We start from the raw sequence: 20,939 nt of genomic DNA, 5'->3' as shown, positions 1-20,939 counted from the left end.
TGAGCACTCTGCTGATGTTCTCTCCCACTAGCTTTACATATTAGGTTGATGTGAAAGTTCTTGCAGAATTTTTAATTTTGATTTCAAATGATGTATTTCCAAACAAGTTTTCATTATAATACCTTTACTTTACATATCATTTTAACGAGCATTTTTTTGCTCTATCAAATTATTTAAATTACAATCGTTCTAAAATAATTATTTCTTCTTTTCATAATATTGAATACAAGATGGAAAAAAAAAAGTAAATTCACACAATTTTCTAATTTCAATTCAGGCTAGGCCAAAAAGCTGTTGAAACAGCTTATGATATCAACAAAGTGTTTGTCTCAAGAACCACTACTGAACGCATAGCACAATGGTGGTTGAAGAAATTTTGTGGCAGTAACAAGAGTCTTGAAGATGATGAGCATAGTGGCTTGCCATCGGATTGGTTTCAGCTAATGCTCTTAATTGATCATTGTCAGATCAATTAAGAGCATTAGTCAAAGCCAATCCACACACAACTGTTCGAGAACTTGCTTTTGAACGTAATGTATACGACGATTTCCAACCACTTAAAAAGACAAAAAAAAGTTGATAAATGGGTGCCTCATGAACAACAACTAAAAGAAACGCACTTATGAAATGTCATCTTTCCTTTTACACAACAAGAATAACCCATTTCTCGACCAGGGTTGTGACTTGTGATAAGAAGTGGGCTATTTACGACAACCAGCAATGTTCAGCTCTGTGGTTAGATGCTGATGAAGCTCCACAACACTTCCCGAAGTCAGAGTTGCACCAAAAGAAAGTCATGCTGACTATTTGGTGGTTTGTGACCTGTCTCATTCATTAGTTTTTTGAATGCAGGTGAAACCATTATGGCAGGGAAGTACTGTCAACAAATTGATGAAATGCATCAGAAACTTCAACAACAACCTCCAGCATTAGTTAACAGAAAAGACCCAATTTTCCTCCATGACAATGCCTGACCGCACATTTTTAAACCAACCCTGCAAAAGTTGAATGAATTGGGCTACAAAATTTATTTGCCATGCTCTCCAGACCTATCACTTACCAACTACCACTTTTTCAAGCATCTTGGCAACTTTCTGCATGAGAAATACTTCAAAAACCTAAGTGATATCAAAAATGCCTTCAAGAAGTTTATCGCCATCAGAACGCAAGACTTTTATGTTACTGGCATAAATACACTTGTCTTGCGTTGGCAAAAGTGTGTTGATTTTGATAGTGCTTATTTCGATCAATTCTGAATTTAAAAGTTAAAAACCACAAAAACTTTCTTGTCAACCTGATATATAAGAAAATTGAAAAAAAAAAAAACCCACTAAAAATGTATATATTGTAAAGATATCCATTATTTTTATAAAGAAAAGTTAAATAGCAGTAAATTCATTTTCTATCAAAATTATTTAAACAAATATTTGTTTTACCTTTTTTCCTTTTATATTGGTTGAAAAAGAAAAAAATAAATTGTAGGAACAGAGGAAAGACAGTAAGGTGGTTGGTAATTGTGTACATATGTACCCCCCCTCCTCTCCCTTAAAACAATTGATGTACATCGATCAGCTGCTGCACTTGGCTGTCTGACCTTAAAAGGTCAGAGGCATTAAAAAAAGTTTCACCTGGTTACAGTGGCTGCTAGAAATATCTTTTTAACTTGTCTGTAACATGCTGCATTAAAAAAGAAAGGAAGGAAATGGATGTTATTTTTGTCCTTTTCCAAATAACTTTCAATCTTATTTTAAATTCTCTTATCTTATATCAATCGTTTAAAATCAAAAATAAAAAAAAAAATTTTCAACTGATCACAAATAAATTATTAGACTCAACCTTAGCTTGCAACAATATTAGCAGATGGTTGATAAGATCATGGAGCACCAATTGCTTAAAGAGACATTTTGAGTTAGATGAAACCTGTTGATACAAGGAAGTCTTTTCTATCTTAGAGTTGAATTTAGTTTTTATGCATATACCTCTGTCTTTATAAGAATAGGTATATTTTTATGTACAGAATTCACTCTTAAATTAATTAACGGATCATTATGAATTTTGGAACACATCTGCTAGCATGTTCAAATGTGAGCATATTTAATGTAATTTAATTTGATGCAAATGGGGGGGGGGAATACCTTCATGCAAATTCAAATATCTCCAATTTTTATGAAATTTTAATAATAGCTATTACTATTAGGCATGTAATAAATATTCCCCAAATTCCTGTGTCTTTGGAGTATTTCAATGGGTTTTTAGAGGATGTAATGAATATGGTTACCATTTCCCATTTGAAAATTAAAATACACCAGATTTGCATTGAATTTGATCCTTAGTCATTCAATGACAAATAGGCAAGATTCCATGAATTTCAATTTCTTCTTAAGATACCTTAAACTTAAGCCTAAAATTTGAGACATTTTTTAGAATCAAGATCATGTTCTGAATTTTGGACATAAGGTTTAGTAGCATTATATCTTAATTTTAATCTTTGTAAGGGGACGTAAAAGTGATGCAAAACTTTTCTGTTAGAGGAATTAATTTTACCTTTGTGTGTGTGTGTGTGTGTGTGTGTGTGTGTGTGTGTGTGTTTATTTAAAAAGATAAGCATTCTCTATTAGATTTATCGATCATTGTTTTTACACTTAAAAAAATGTTAGACTGTAAAGTAAATAAAAAGTCATGTTTTTGTCTTGGACTTTCTATTTTGTTATTTCATTTAGCTCTTAACCTTTTTACAGTGGAATTGTTTAAAGAAATGCATATAGTTGGATCAAATGAGAAGAGATGTTTTTAGTATTGAACTTTCCACCTAGTCACACCTAGATATGATCACATAACTTATAATCACAAAGTCTGAAATGGTTATGGCTGATTATGAACATTTGAGGTTGCAAAAACCAAAGTTATAATTAATTTTGTTAAAGAGAAGGTACATAATTTGGATTGAATGATATCCACCAATCTCTTCTACTTCGAATTTTTCGTTTCTGAAAAAAAAAAAAAAAAAAGATTGCTTTTTATTTGTGCATTCTGCATAGTTTTTTTTTTTTTTTTTTTTTTACATGGGGGTTACCACTTATCAAGGCCCGAAGGCCACTCAGAGATAAGGGTTATTATGTGTACAGTAATCAATGAGATAGTATTGTAGTAATCATTTATATTGGGGGTTTTGATAGTGTCTTACTTAAGGGGGCGGTTTGTCAGGAGTTTGTTTATGTTGGACTTGAAGACGTCTAAGTTGTAGTCAGGTGGAAAACAGGCAAGCGGGAGAGAGTTCCACTGGCGTGCAGTTCTAAGAAAGAAGCTTTGCTCATGGAATCTACGTTTGGATTTAGGCACAGATAAAGAGTGGGGAAAATTATTGACAGTAGTTTCAGCCAGACGGGTATTTCTCGTGAAAGATTGGCGAGGGGGGACAAGGGATTGGAGCTCAGACGAGCACCTGCCATAAAACAAAGACAAAGACACGTCTCTTCTGTGGGAGAGAGGTTGCAGGGAATAGAAAAGGGCATCCCCCACTAAACCCCAAAGTCTATTTTAGGCTGTTTTTAGCAGCTCCTGCCCAGATGTGGCAGCAGTACTTCATCCTTGGATGTACTTGGCTTTTATACAGATAGAGAATTGCATCAGTAGTGAGATATCTTCTGGAGCGGTAGAAGGATCCCACCATTTTCCCAGCATCCCTGGCAACAGATTTGATGTACGTGTTCCATTTCAGATCAGGAGTAAAGGTCAAACCCAGAAGTTTGTTAAAACATGGAGCCTCCCCAAGACGAGAGGTCTTATGATTCCTTTGGAAAAAAAATAAAGTAGTTTAAGAATTTTGGAGATGAAGAATGATTTATATAATTTGGATTATTCAGAATACCATTTCTTATCTTGGAGGTTATTTTCATAATGTTTCAACCACATGGACCCATGGTGCAACAGATATAAAAAATGCAGTTATAGTCAAGATTGTCTGCCCTTTTTGATTTCCAGTTTCTGCTGTTCATTTGGCCAGGTAATTAGGCATGGTAAAGTAGACAAGAAAACCATTCTGTACATGAAGAGAAGGAGGGCTTTCATGTTATATGAGAAGAAATTAATTGTTAATCAGAAGGGACCATATCTTGCTTGTCACCATCATCTGGTTGGTGGAGCAGGAACTGGAAGTAAAAAAAAAAAAAAAAAAAGCAAAGAATCTTGACTATAAGTTAGTGCTAAGTAATAATCAGTTTTAGGTGCCAGCTTTCTGAAGGTTGAAAGTTCAATCCTCATTATAGGTGATACTAAGAACACAAGAGTTACTGAAGACCACTACCTAGTGATGGCTGATGAAACAAGTTACCCTTACTGGTTCCATTTGAAATTTCATACAGATTCTCGATTTCAAAATGTACCTGATGACAGTCCAAAATGTTATGAGAATAATATCCAAGATGAGAAGAGTAGTTTGAATAATCCAGTTAATACTAGACTATAGATAGTTGAAAGTTTGAAAAATAACATTCATGACAACACCATGACTTTTTGAATTTGCTTATTTACTGTTCATCCTGGTTTTGGAAGACTTCTTAAATCCACATTATATACTGTATAATCACATTCACGCAACAGTTCTCATTATATCACCGATGTTAAGCAACATCAAGTCTGGTCAGTACCAGATGGGTAACCATTTGAGAATACCAGGTGCTGTATCTAAACAAGAATTACAAAAACCTAATATTGTCATCTTCCCTAACTGAAATATACGTGCGACTGGGGACCGCTTATGAATTTAATATTCCCTTGACACTTTCCTCTTCGATAGAAGCCAGTTCAACCCACCAAGAATGAATGCCATTTGTTTTGTGTCTGTCTATGAAATGCACACATTTCTATTTTATTAAGCAAAATATGCTTGCAAGAATGAATACAGTCTAACTACATAAAAAGTGCATATGATGCTATTTGTATGTTGAATATGAAGACATTCCAACATCTTCTGTTTCTTCCTAACAAATATTCAAAAAAAAAAAAACTTGAAAAATATATGCTACAATTTAAAAAGAAAAACCAAAAAACTATTCATTCTGAGTCAGAATCTCAAATAACAATCAAGACAACAAAAACAAATATTGTCTTCGTCAAGAAATACTTTTTCCAATTTTTTTAACCAAAACTCTGGTAAATCAAGAAGCATTTCCATAGAGAGGCTTCTGTTTTTTTTTTTTTTTTTTTTTTTTCTATTTATTTTTTTACATTGATTATTGATCTTCTCTGCATGAATAATCAATATCGACAAAATTTGGGGAAATCTAGAATCACACATATCCTCCACTCTATGATAAAGAATAATGTTTATTTGTTTGTAAATAAATACTGGATATCCATAAAGTCCGTGTGCATAAAAAAAGAAATAACTTTATTTGCATTTGTGATAGAAATATACTGTAAAAAAGTTATAAAGTTTCGTGTACCTAGTTTTAAGTATAGTTATTGAATAATTCTTCATGAAATTTGTAGTAATTTTTAGATAAGACTTTTTTTTTTTTTTTTTTTTTTCAGAATATATTTAATCTTCAACTGAGGAAAAAGTAAACTGTCTTTTTTGGTTGGCCGAACTGAAATCTGCTATTGCTGTGCAAAGAATTTAGAGTTGAACACAAAAAAATCATCTCTCATCTCTGTCGTCTTTCAGGACGCTTCACTACCGAATCTACATGACTTCTCTAGTTCTCTCAATCTCGCATGACAGTTTGCAGATCCCAAACACTTTCCAATCCTTTGAAAAGCACCACCACATTAGAACACTATTGCAAAATGGATGAAAAAAATTAGAGACAGTCTGTCTATGATAAGCCATGATCTGGAAGACCATGTATCAGTGATGAAAGTGTTGCATCCATAGAAGAATTCTTTACAGCAAGTCCAAGAAAGTTGGTAAAACGTGCATCATTAGAACTCAGGCTACCAAAGTCTAATGTGCATAAGATTCTGCAGACAAAATTTTGTATTGCTAATGATGGAGGACATGTGGAAACTTAAATAAAATCTTAATAAAACATAAAAAAATATAGATTTACTCTTGTCTAATCTTTTTACAAATCATTTTTATCGCAAATGCAAATAAAGTTATATTTATTTTTAAATGCAGACGGACTTTGTGAACACCTGCGTATATCCGTCCCATCACACAAAAGTCTGTCAAACAAATGAGGGAAGGGAATGCGCAAATCTATTTCCATAACATTTTCTCTCCCCGCCCCTCGCCTTGCCCCTGCTTTCTTTACTAATTTTTACGTTTTTTATTTCAACTTTTTTTTTACATAACCTTTTCTTCTTTCTTTCTCATTTTTCTTTCGCCTTCATTTTTAATCACTAACATCTTTGAGGTTTTTAACATAGGCATCATTTTTTTTTCAAACGTCTATCACCTGCAATGCTTCTCAATATTTATAGAGGAGACGGAGACTAACAATGTCACGTCTGTGATAAAAAGGGTGCACAGAAGAAATTACAGGTATGCTTCTAAACTTTATCAAGAACCTTCAAGTAGAATAAAGATTTACTAGCCCATATCTAACAACATATAGTCATAGGTTGAATTAATACATTTGAATAATATAACTGGAACGGGGGGGGTGATAGTTGAAAAGAAAAATGGTTAAAACACTGTTAGTCTTAGATGATTGGAGTCGCGTCAGAAAGAATTGGAGCTGAAGTCCTCTAATTCTGATATATATATATATATATATATATATATATATATATACTAACCTGGGTGCCTGGCATTGCCAGGGTGTTTGTAGGTGTGTGTTGAGCAAAAAAAGAAAAGTTGTTGAAGGCAGACAGGCTCGAACCCGTAACGCAAAGGGTGTTGGTTCAGCACAAAAAAAAAGGTGGCGGGAATGACTTTCGAAAATATTGATGAAAAAAAAGTGACCCCGTCCTTATAGAAAAGTGCCCAATTGAGGGCGAAGGAATTGATGTTTTTGGCCAATTTTTCAATATTTGTTTTCCGAAGGGTCGAGCTATAACATGACACCAATCTCATGAAAAACCAGTCGCCTCTGTCAAAAGTTTTTGCACGACATACAAACGTATGTACGTACATACATACATTTAAACAGACAGGTGAGATTTATATTATAGATGGAGCCTTACAGAAAAAGGAAAACTGGTTATCACTTTTGAAAATTACTTTTTCTTCTGTCTTTTCCAGTTTGAATCCCTCACTTTGTACAAACTGCATCATTTTGAGCCAGTGCTAGACTTGAATTATTAAATATTTGCAAGAACGCTCACATATCAAAGTCATCATGCCTATAACATAAGTTGGCCAACCTGCTGTGGCATACACAAGTTCATTTCTCTTTAAATGGATTCAAGTTTTTAATCTTCATATTTTTTAAATCTTTTCATCCTAAGTTTAATGTTTCATGCGTGTAGACAAAAGCCATCACCTAGAAAATACTGAACTGCCTGAGGTGATGTTATGAATGCCCCACTTTCCTCCCCATCTAGAGCCAAGCCCCCCCCCCCCCCCCCGACAGTGGAAAGAAATGTTTCGTTAGCAAAATAAACGTATAAGAAGTGAGATTAGTACAAAATAAAAAATGATGGGAGGCCGCCAAAATCTTTTTGTCCTCTTGAGACTGAAAGATGCTTTACGGTCGATGGCCAAGAAATTCTCTAAGAGAGCTTGGAGACAAAGTTAGGTGAGAGCAGTTAGAACTTTAGCAGATGAGATGACAGACGGTTACGTTTCCAACCCGTTTCCCTGACCAGCAAGAACAACATGCATCACTGTTAGATCTGTTTCTGACCACAGTCCCCGATTGTGTTACGAATGCCTACAGGCTGATCATGTAATGATAATAGTTGAAATCGCACTAAACTCTAGAGCCAAAACAGAAGAGCCATTACTCAAAACAATGAGATATTATAAAAAGGCTGACTGGGAAGCCATCAGGGATCTCATCAGTGACGCCCCATGGCGAAATATCTTCTCACTTCCTACTGAACAGTGCGCACATGAGACCACTGAGTGGTTCAAAACAGCAATTGAAACACATGTTCCCACACGGAAGTTTTATAGCAAGCCCCACTCTCCCCAATGGTTTACTTCTAGTTGTGCAGTTGCCATCGCGCAAAGGCAGCATGTGTACCACAGATTTAACCGACATAAGTCCAGTTCAAACAGACAGAAGTATATAGAAGCCAGAAATAAGTGTAAGAAAGAAATAGGGACAGCTAAGAGAGAATTTACTGAAACCAACAAAAAATGCATCGAAGCACAGAAATTAGGAACCTGTGACTTCTGGAAAATCTACAACAGTGTAGTAAATAATGGGCAATCAACAATTCCCCCACTATCCAACAATCATGAGTTTGTTTGCTCAGCAACCGAGAAGGCTAACATGCTTTCCAGTCGATTCGCCTTCAACTCCACACTAGACCCTGCAAACCACCCCCTCTCTGACTTTCCTTTGCAGACAGACGCCACACTAGACGATCTGGAAATCACCCCATCTCATGTGCATGCCATCATAAAAAATCTTGACACTTCAAAAGCATGTGGACCTGATCTCATCCCAGCTGTTCTATTAAAAAAGTGGTCCGCCGAAGTAGCACCGGTTCTCTCCAAACTTTACAAGAAATGCCTTAAGAAATCTTGCTTTCCTGCTTATGGAAAACTGCTTCTGTGGTACCAGTTTTCAAGAATTCTGGTGAAAGAACTGACCCAGTAAATTACTGCCCCATTAGCCTCCTCCCACTTTTCGCCAAAATATTTGAGTCGATTATTAACCAAGCTCTAGTCCATCACCTTACAGATGCCAAACTTCTGACCGACCAACAATACAGATTTAGGCAAGCCCGTTCCACGACAGACATCCTAACTGTAATCTCTGAACATATATACCATTCACTTGACAAAGCAGGGGAGGGTAGAGCGGTAGCTCTAGATATATCTAAGGCTTTTGACAGGGTATGGCATGAAGGTCTTCTCAGGAAAATCAGATCATACGGTATCACTGGAAGAATCTTTAACATAATTAAATCCTTAGATAAGAGAAAAATCCAGGTTGTCATCGATGGTCGTACATCCAAACAATATGATATAAATGCGGGAGGGTCTATCCTTGGACCTCTATTATTCTTAATATTCATAAATGACCTCCCTGACAAAATTGTCTGTGAGATGGGTATATATGCTGATGACACCACTCTCTATAACAGACATGACAGGAAAACAAATTAACACATATCTAGAGAAATGGCAAAAACACTAGAGGATGACCTCCAATCTGTAGTTGAACGGGGACAAAAATGGATGGTCACATTCAATGCTGCTAAGACTAAACGTTTCCTTCAATAACTACAAGAAACCTTCTCTACTATCAATAGCAATGGCCAAAGACTATTTATCTGAAAGTACATCTTTAAACTCCTCAGCCTAACATTCACAGGAAATATGAGTTGGAAAAATTACATTGAGAGCATTGCCAGAAACGCTGCGAAAAAGGTAGGTTCTCTCTACTGTGCTAGAAAGCTACTAACACCCAAAAGTATCTTGTACCTCTATAAGGCCACCATTCGCCCATGACTAGGATGTTATAACCATATGTCAAGATTTTGATCGTCTTCTGTCGAAGAGTGAAATATCCCTAGTTAAATATGCATTAAAAATACTTGAGGATAGGGTTACTGGCTCAGTAAGAAAATTCGTAGTAATATAGTCTTGATGGTCCTTCCATTCTACAGCCAAGCGTGACTTGGAAACATTTACTGAGGGGGGCATTAACATTGTGGGAACTTAGCCTGTTCCAAACAGGAGTAACTCTGCTAGAGGAGAACTGACTATCAGTCAGGATGATGCTGGATTTGCATCTTCAGGTTGTGTCCCCTGGTAGATGGGTTGAGAGCTGGAGCAAACAAGCAACTGCCACAGTTGGTGCAGTCTTTTATGGTGGACATTATCGAAACCCATTAAATTTAATCCATTCCGTTTGACTGTCGATATCCTAACGACCATCTCAGAACATGTATATCACACATTGGATTAGGCAGGTAAAGCTAGGGTGACAGCATTAGATATCTTAAACATTTGACAAAGTCTGTCAAGGTCTTCTCAGGAAAATCAACTCGTATGATATTACTGGAAGAATGTTCCACATAATCAGATCTTTCTCAGCTAAAAGAAAGAGCCAGGCTGTATAGTTAAACAGCATTATATCAACAGTGGTATGTCCCAGGGGTCAATACCCAGATCTATATTATTCCTGATTTTCATAAATGATATTCCAGATAAAATTGTACCTAAGATGAATGTATTTGTTTACACCATGCTTTAATTTCGGCATGAGAGTAAATCGAATACTCACTAATACAAGACAATGGCTGAATCCCTAGAAAACAACCTTCAGTCTCTAGTAGAATGGAACCAAAAATGGATGGTCACATTTAATTTTACCAAGATGGAGCTCCTCTCCTTAAACAACTACAAAAAACTCTTCCAACCACCAATTGCCATGATCAATCAATATTACGCTTTCTGAGTCCAGCATTCAAACTCCTTAGACTGACATTCTCAGGCAATAAGTTGGAATAACTACATAGACAATGTTGCCAACTCTGCTGCAAAGAAGGTAGGCTCCCTCTACTAAGCTAGAAAACTTCTTGCATCTTCTATTATCCAATATCTCTATAAAGCCACTGTTTACCCTTACAAGGAGTATTGTTGGGTTGGTTCACCAACCATTATCCTCTCTCTCTTTATCGGACAGGTTGCAAAAAAGAATTTCTAACCTAATAGGTCCTGCACTTTTTGCCAAGCTTCAGCTTCTGTCACATCACTTCAGAGTTGCATCTCTCTGCTTGTTTTACAAGTACTTTGCTCCATTGAATGTACTGCACTTCTCACCTGACTAGCAGCAAAATCTCACCCTTTCATTGAAGAGGTTTCTAGATGCCAGAAAATTTATTATTCTAATAGTTTCTTTCTCTTGAATTGTTTCCTTTTGGAATTTTCTTTTTGCTCCGCTTGACTGTACAAACATGCAGATATTTACATATAATATGAAGAAACATACTGTTGCCTAGCTTCCTTTACCCAGGGTATCCTCCACTCCATTAAATCTAACTTCTATCGCCGTAACCTCTTATGCTTCAATGGCAATATGTGTTGTATGTGGTGAATAAAAGAAAAATAAACATGGTGACTGGCAGTTTGAAGAACACAAAGCAAGAAATTTGTTAGTTACCATTTGCTGTTGATTATGTGTGGACACTTTTCAAACTTAAATTTACATGTGCTCTATAACTGATATTGAGCACACTAAGTGTGTGTGGGGTGGGGAGTAATGATGGCTGAATATGGCCATGAGAATGCGTGATCTATGACTAGAGCTGTTGCTCTTTTTTTTTTTTTTTTTTTAAATAAAAGAGGACAATCTCTAGATTTACTGAGGAAACGGAAATGGCAAGCCCAACTGAATTTTGAAGAAGGTCATTATAAAGTGACTGACTCTCTTTCTCACTTTTACGCTCTCTCTCTCTCTCTCTCTCTCTCTCTCTCTCTCTCTCTCTCTCACACACACACACAGAGCAATTAAGTGACTTTTTCTTTCAATGATTGGGCTTTTATTATTATTTATTTATTTTAATGATATAAAATACTTTCTTAAAGTCTAAGCCTGATTCCAATTTCAGATTGTGATGTTATTCAATAATTGGACACTTTACTCAATGCTTCCATTTTTTTTTTTTTTTTTTTTTTTTTTTTACTTACCATTTAAGATTTGGAACAAAAAGAAAAAAATGTTTTATAGTGTTATGATCTGATGTTTATCAACCCTATTTTGGGAATAGATGGACGCTTCCAAACACTTAAATAGAGTTAGGACTAAGTGTTGTGACAGTTATTGGTAGTAACCATAGTCACAGTATCAGATGTAGACTTTCTCTATCCTACTACTTCTGTAAATATACTCTTGTAAATATATACCACCATGTTGTTTTGACTATTATAGGCCATTCATGGTCACAATATGTAGAAAATGAATTTGTATTTTTATCTTGATTAGATGAAATAAATTCAAGGAACTTCTGCCATTACTAAACAGCAGAGTATTACCACTGTTGACCAAAGGAAGAGTCTATCAGGCATGTGTATGTTTATCTCCCTTTATCTACGGAAGGAAGATGTGACACAAGATGAGAAAAGTAGGATTTCAAAAGCCAGCGCCCTAGAGGAAGAGCACTCTTACCTGCAAAAAAACGCCTGGGCAGTCAAATCAGCATTTCCTAGTAGTGTCACCTCAGGTGAATGGAAACAAACGAACCCCTTCTCAAAGGTAGACATGTGTACACAATGTGATCATGTACGGAAATGAAACCTGGCTAGTGAAAGTTTAAGACCTAGGTTGCATGGAGATAAATGATATTTAAACTAAATTAAAAAAAATAAAAAAAAAATATTTCATCAATTATTTAATTTCATGAGAATAATTTCATAATTAATACAATGGATGTGTAATGTGAGTCTTCAAGACAGGCTTAGATCAGATGACCTCAGAGCAAGATTAAATCTGAACAGTGTAGAGAATTTCAGTATAATATTGGGAAATATGAGAGTGGGTTGTAAAATCAAAATTTATATCGGCTCTATTATATTTATTTAATTTATAACATTGAGCACTCTATTAATAAAAGACATTTAAATAAATACCATTTTATTGGTTTAAAAAAAACAAAAAAAAAACTTTCTAATCTCATTGTGAACTCTAAAATAAGTCTATGGGATAGACTTGTGAATTTGATACCAAGATAAAATGGGTCAAAAGCCGGATGATGAGATAGAAAAATGCCAAAATTGTCGTATAAAAGTGATTTTCTGTTGAGAGCAAAAGATAAGTGAAAGAGCATAACAGGAAATGTCTATGAATTTCTGTTGCTTCTTTATTAATGTAATTCATGTTTCTAAGATGTTCATAAAAGATCTGGCTAAGTGACAAGGATTAGAAAGGCGAGAATGCAAAGTTACAGTAAGCAAAGATCAAATAATCTTGGGTGTCAAAAACTCTGAAATTTCTGCGCATCCAACTAGATTTCATAAACCTTTATTTCATGACTTGAAATCTTTTTCATCCAAATCATGAACGAAAACATTTTTCTCAATCCTATTTTTTGACATTGGAGTGTTTCCTTTTGTAGATCGGTCATAACCTGTCTATAAAAAATCAAATGCGGCTTTTAACTTTTTGCTGTTACTGTTGTAATTAACAATTTTTCCTAGCACATAAGTTTTTTTTTTGTTTTTTTTTGTTTTTGTTTTTTTTTTTTTATTTATTTATTTATTTTTTTTTTTTCGAAAATCCAACATTCCAGCTGTAGTAATGGTTGTGTTGTATCCAATATGAATCTTTAGTTCTCGTTACCAATGTTTGACATTGAAGGGTTGATAATAAATAAGACAACACCGTGGTATATTTATAAGAGTTTGTATTTAGACAAGTACAGAATGAATAGCATGATACAGACAGGCATCTTCGAGACCGCTAGTATTTACTTCCTTCTCACCACAGAAAGATGTGACACAAGGTCGGAAGATGGCCAAACCAAGCAAGCACTCCTAAAAGAGTAGCACTCTGGCTTTTTAAAAATTGCTTGGCCAGCCCTGTCAGCATTCTTCGATTGGAGTGCTTCAGGCAGTATGCAATAAACTTACTCCATCCCAAAGAAGGGAGGCAAGGCCTGGGAGAATTGACCTCTTAGGACTACCCAGCCCAACAAATAAAAGGCCACAGAAATGGCCCAGTTTTTGACGAACTGATTGTCAAGAACAGATTCTTGACTGGCATTTAGACGTCAAGATTGTCTAATTAACTGAAGCTGTGAAGAGACTTACGAAATTCTTCTATGCATGATGTCTAGAAAAGTCCACATAGTTAAGCGGTCGGTCAGCTCACAACTTCTTAAAACTTTTTATATCACATATAAATCATAATATCTACGAGTTAACGAAGGTCGCTTGTCTATTTGATTTGCTCGACTTTTAAAAGATAAATATTTAACATTTTTCGCTCGCTGCATGTGGATTAGACTTTTTCGTATAATAAAAGCGACACTAATTCTGGCAATATTTTTCTGGTCGCGATCACCAGAAATGTCCGAAAGTAATCAGATTTGATCAATGTAGAGTTTTTTCTTATATCAGACAATTGCTATTCAATTTAGACAATCCCCTTTTTATGGGGAGCTGGTCCCCCCCTCCCAACATCTTGGGAAAATAAAAATAAAAAAAGCATTCCCGCAGTCAAAGTTGACCTCATTAAGTCATTAAAACGTGCACCTGCCAATTCTAAATATTTAAATAAATTCAAACGTGTTTCCGTTAGTATTTGCGGTGGCCGAGTGGTTAACGTCACACGTTTTTTTTTTTCACACTTTAATTTCCAACTTTGCCTCAAGGGTTCGGGTTTGATCCTCATACTTATCTACAAAAATTTTTTTATTTTACCCCCCCCCCCCCACGGAGTTTTGATTTACCCAAAACCACACACACCTCCAAACACCCGGGCAACGCTTGGTACCCCCCTGCTAGTCTATTATATAAATCTCACCTATCTGTTAAAATGTATGTATGTATGTATGCATGTCTGCCAAAAACTTTTGACAGAGGCGACGGATTTTCATGATATTAGTATTGTTTTGAAGCTCGACCCTTCGGACGACAAATATCGAAAAATTGACTAAAAATATTAATTCCTTCACCCTCAACTGGGCACTTTTCTACAAGGAGGGGGTCACTTTTTTCGCCGATATTTTCAAGTCATCCCCTCTTTTCAATTGACTAGCCTTGAATGGTGATGGACGCAACGGCAACAACGTTATGTTTATATATATTCTTTTCCTCTTTCGCGGTACGGGTTTGAGCCTGCCTGCCTACTACCACTTTTTTTTTTGCTCAACACACACTGACAAACACACGGGCAACGCCGGGCACCCAAGCTAGTCTATAATATAAATCTCACCTGTCTGTTTAAATGTATGTATGTTTGTATATCTGCCTAAAACTTTCGATAGAGGCGACGGATTTTCACGAGATCAGTATCATTTTGAAGCTCCACCCTTCAGAAGACAAATATCGAAAAATTGGCCAAAAACATTAATTCCTTCACCCTCAACTAGGCACTTTTCTACAGGGAGGAGTCGCTTTTTTCGCTGATATTTTTGAAAGTTATCCCCTCTTTTCGATTGTCTAGCCTTAATAGCCGTCACTTCTGGTTTGGTGGTGGGCACAACAGCAAACATGTCACACATTTTTTTTCACATTTCCTCTTTCACGGTACGGGTTTTAGCCTGCCTGTCTGCCTGCCTACTACCACTATTTTGGGGGGGCTTAACACACACCTCCAAACATCCGGGCAATGCTGGGCACCTAAGCTAGTCATGACCTAAAACTTATTTAAAATCGAGACTGTTGCAAAATTGTTTTTCAAATTTGTTCTTATCCATTGAGCATTCTACAAATGTTCAGTCAAAATTCAATAAATTTGTTTATCAGATAATTAAAAAAAATTGTTTGTTTTTCAAATGCATTGTTTTTGTTTCTTTTTTTTTTTTTTAATCAATATAATTATAAATCTTTAATTTCTTTTTGTCCCCCAAAACAGATGTACAGATCTTATGAATAAGACTCCGAGCCGCACTTTGCCACTGATCATGCTTCAAGTTGAAATAGCATTTTCATTGGTCTGTCATGCTTCAATGTGAAATAGCTTTTTCATTGGTCTGTCATGCTTCAATGTGAAATAGCTTTTTCATTGAGCTGTCATGCTTCAATGGGAAATAGCTTTTTCATTGAGCTGTCATGCTTCAATGGGAAATAGCTTTTTCATTGGGCTGTCATATTTCAATGTGAAATAGCTTTTTATTGGTCTGCTACCCTTTAATTTTTGATAGCATTTTTATTGGTCTGTTACACTTCAATTTTAAAATAGCATTTTCTAAAAATCTAAATATCGGTTGGTTCAACTTTCCAATTAATTTTTCAGACAAAAATATGACAAAAAAAAAAAGGAAAGAAAAATGGTTTGATAATTCTTGTGTCTTGTTTCATTTATTATCTTTAAAACGTGTTTATCATTTGGGGGAATAAGTTTGGAATGTAACACCTTTTGGATATTTTTTGTTGTTCTTACTCTATTCTGACTGAGGAGTAGAGGATGGAACTGTGTTCCTCCCTAAAATCCTGACTGGGGAAGGGAGCGAGGGATGGGGCTTTTTTTTTTTTTTAAGTTTTTGGCAAAACTATCGCTCATCATTCACTCATTTCGTTCACACATTCTTGCCAAAGTAGTTTCAATGATTAAAGTAAAAAAAAAAAAAAATAATAATAAATAAATCACTAAACTCACACAATACGTCGCCTGCTGTTTCTGGTGGTTAATTACTTTGCTATATTAATCGGTAACTTTTGTGTGTGTATTGATTGCAAATGTTGTCTCATCTTTTTGTGTAGAAGTTTCTACATTTACTCATGTTTTATTCAGTCATATCAGATTTTCTTGTTTTTTTTTTTTTGTTGTTTTCTTTACTATATCAAACTAATGCAATGTAATCAAATCTAATGGACTTTTTTGACTCATTTTGTATAAAAGCTCTACATTTTGTTTCTGTCTGACAATCGACTTCGAGTGTATGTCTGCGCATATATATATAGAGAGAGAGAGAGAGAGTAAGCTATAAAATGTACATGGCGATTAAGCTACACTGAATATTCCGCGTTTCATCCACTCTAGGATTCTTCAGGCTTATGCGCGAATTCTGTGGTTGTTTGTCATTTTTATATGCGCATCTTCTATTGAGATTTTAGTTAGCCAATCAGCTTTCTAGTATCCACCGCGCCCTTCCTATCAGCCAATGAGTATGCATTTATCGGACAAAAGCCTATTGGACCTCTGGTTGACCTGTTCCTTTGTGTGTGCTCTATTTAGCCTGGATATTTAGTTTCTTGATCTGTTTTAAATCTAGGTTAGTGTTTTTTTTTGTTTTTTTTAATGTTAGTTTATATATAAATATATATGTGTACACACATATATGCACATATATATATATATATGCATACATATATGTGTGATCGTTTATGTATATTCATTTTTATTTAATTTATTTATTTGTTTATTTTCTATTGTTTTTGTTAGTTTTAAAACTATTTTGTATCGCTATCCTAGAGTAAATTTTATCTTGTGAACACAGTTGTTTGCTATTTCTCTTCTACAGTTTAATAGATGTTGGGGTTCTTTAAAGTACAGGATAGCAAATTTTTCATGAAAATAAATTAAATAAACATGAATATACATAAACGATCACACATATGTATGTATGTATATATATATATATATATGTGTGTGTGTGTGTGTGTGTGTGTGTGTGCATATATGTGTGTACACATATATATATTTATATATAAACTAACATTAAAAAAAAACCACTAACCTAGATTTAAAACAGATCAAGAAACTTAATATCCAGGCTAAATAGAGCACACACAAAGGAACAGGTCAACCAGAGGTCAAATAGGCCTTTGTCCGATAAATGCTCATTGGCTGATAGGAAGGGCACAGTGGATACTAGAAAGCTGATTGGCTAACTAAAATCTCAATAGAAGATGCACATATAAAAACGGCAAACAACTACAGAATTCGCGCATAAGCCTGAAGAATCCTAGAGTGGATGAAACATGGAATATTCAGTGTAGCTTAATCGCCATATACATTTTATAACTTTCTAACTAGCTCTACCTACGTATTGAGCACTTTTGAAGTAAATACTTAAAGTTTACGCATAAATCTATACTTTCGTATATTAATTTTATGTGAGTAAATTAAGTAGTTATATATATATATCCTAGAAGGATACTCGTCCTAGGACAGGTAAAATTAAGCCTTGTAACTCTTGCTTCTGTTATTTTGTCTTTTAGTCCACACATTCTATGACTGATGTTTCAGACAAAAGGGGAAGAATTGCTGATTTCTTGATCAGAATTTATCTAATATTTATCGTTGACTAGTTTTGGGCCTTGAAATAGTATTTTTTAAGCTTCTTACATTGTGGCACCATGCCATGTCTAGAGCGTTTCTCATAAAAAAAAATCCCTAAGCAGAACAGATTTGCAGTACTTTTTATGTCCCTTTATTAAGATTAAAATTAACATATAATTCTACTAAAACTTATGTCTAGAATACTTATTCCACTTTTTATCAAAATCCATTGCATGATTTTCATATTAGAAAATGTTTAAAATTTGAGGCTTAATCTTATGAGATATACAAGTTATTTGTTTTATGTTGGGTTTAGGTTTCAACCTAGATGATCGCTTCGAAGGCAATTTCTTCCCACAGTAAACCAATGGCTTATATATGTTATTTATGTACCCCTTACAAAGATTAAAATCAAAATATAACGATACTAAGCCTTATCTCTAGAATCCTTATCCTAATTTGGATCAAAATCCATTACATGATTTTGATTTTAAAACATGTCTAAAATTTAAGTCTAAAGCTTAAGATGAAATTGAAATTTCAAGGAATCTTGTTTAATTGGTTTCCAATGGTTAATGGATCAAATGAATTTTTAAATGACAAGTTGTAACCTTTTATATATTAAAAAAAAAAAACAAAAAAAAAAAAACAACAACTTTTAAACTACTTAAAAAAAAAACTTAAATTTGGGGAATATTTATTAATTAGTGTCTAATACCTATTGTTAAAATTTCATAAAAATCAAAGGTATCTGAATTTTAACGAATTTCGTCTACTCTCTCTTTTACCTCCATTACATAAAACGAAATCAAACTTAACATAACTCACATTTGCACCATTTATATCTAACAGCTGTATTCCAAAATTCATAATGATCGATTATTTAGTTTAGGGGTGAATCCTTTACATACAAATATGTAATGACTTAACATACTTAATTTTATAAAGATGTATTTATAGACAAAGAGATCCGGTATCCAGAACGTTTTTATTATTTTTTTTAAGGGAGGAGGTGATGTTTGATCAACACTGCTGTGAAGCCATGATTTAATATACTGTTTTGCTCTTAAATTCCAAAAACAGTTTGTCATGGTAAACAACTAATGATCCCTAAAATAATATTAGGACTAGTGTGAGTTCTGGAAAACAAACCAATATAGTGATTGCAAGACTTTCTAGAAAAATAGTTTTCCAACGAAGGACGTGGGACTAAGTGGGGTTTTTTTGTTGTTTTTTTTTGGGTTTTTTTTTACAGTTTAAGGTTGAAAATCTCTCTCTCTCTCTCTCTCTCTCTCTCTCTCTCTATATATATATATATATATATATATATATATATATATATATATATATAAATTTGAGGTTGCTATTTTCCAAAGGTAGGGTAACCAGTGAAATATAACGAAGTTCATACAAGAGTGCTCAATACAGACGTAGAGCAGGTTATATTTGTCTTTACATAAGCAGTAATTTGTTGCTACACAGTCATGAGCATCTTTCGTTCTACTAGTATTTACTAACTAGAGACCTCATCAGGCAACAACCCATATTTTCGAAAACGGAATTCCGTTTTTGAAAATAAGGGTTGTTGCCTGATGAGGTCTCGTTAGTAAGTACTAGTAGACCGAAACATGCTCATGACTGTGTAGCAACAAACTACTGCTTATGTAAAGACAAATATATATATACTCCTATAAATTTGTTTTTTTTCTTTTGTGTATTGATATTCATATTAAAAACCCTTTTTTCTATTTATTTAAAAAGAAAATACACTTTGTTAAATATGAATTGTTGAATTGCATTCATCTGCAAACGATCTAGCTAATTTTTAAACATTCATTTTAATTAATTCCCTATTAGTTTTTTCAGTTTCTTATGGGATGATCATCTTTAGTTAATGATTACATGTAATTATATTCATGCAGATATTCTACATGACTTATACTATGTAATATTTGTGTAAAAAGCTTATAGCAAACATAAATCTCTTTCTATATATATTTATGTATGCAAATATATATTTGTTTAAAAAATTTTGCTTACCAAACTCCTCTGTCAGTTTTTGGTCTACAGATATGAAACTTAATATATAGGGTATTCGAACCCATGCAAAACTTTATATTTGGGTTTTAGCCAGGGGGAAAACCAGTGCAAAAGTGTGAAAATTAAAAAAAAAAAAAAAAAAAAAAAAAAAAAAAAAATGGAACTTGTCAGGTGGAGGGACAGCATTACGAATATGCATGCGTAACGTAATAGTTATTGGTTCATGTTTTAACTTTTAGCCTTGCAGCAAATATCTCTTCATATCTTAGGCATTAATGTCAAAGGAAAAAGTAAATCGTAAGCTAAAAATTTTGGTTTCGATTTTTGGTGGTGGTGGTGCACTAATCATTTTTTTTTAAAAAAACTTTTTAAATCATTACTATATATTGGGTTCAATATAATCTCCTATATAATATTTTGATTGCAGAAATTCCTCTCTGGGCTGAAATACCATAGGTTTACAGCAACATATGCCACATACAAATTTATTATATCTAGATTATCAGCCATTATCTTATGTATTTAGAACTACATTTTAGATGCATTTAGTCGTTATAATAAAATCCTACATTACATACTAGGAGCAACATCATCACAGTCGCAACATCTTTAAACAAATTTCTATTTTTCCTGCTAAATCTAAAATCCTCCTGCTGCCCCCAGTCAAGACTGGAAAGAAATATGCACATAACTATATTGTCCTGGCACCCTTTGTAACTGGATTATACATTCATAGACATACAATTACCTTTCCATTTCCCAATTCGAAAATAATTGCTCCTTTCTAAAATTTTAGCAATTCTCATTGTCTGAGAGCTGAAAAATCACTTATTCCAGTTTACACACCTTCTTACAAAAACAAACACATCAGACCTTTACAAATAT

General features: G+C 34.2%; 1 protein-coding gene across 2 annotated transcripts in view; it reads left to right on the top strand.

The window, feature by feature from the left end:
* LOC145287930 (uncharacterized) overlaps window positions 1-20,939 on the top strand; it is an 85,027-nt gene that overhangs the window by 44,192 nt on the left and 19,896 nt on the right. The window lies entirely within an intron of this gene.

This window comes from Euprymna scolopes, chromosome 11 (assembly GCF_053919585.1).
Source record: "Euprymna scolopes isolate OS-2025 chromosome 11, ASM5391958v1, whole genome shotgun sequence".
NCBI lineage: Eukaryota > Metazoa > Mollusca > Cephalopoda > Sepiida > Sepiolidae > Euprymna > Euprymna scolopes.
This window is presented reverse-complemented; position numbering and strand designations above follow the sequence as displayed.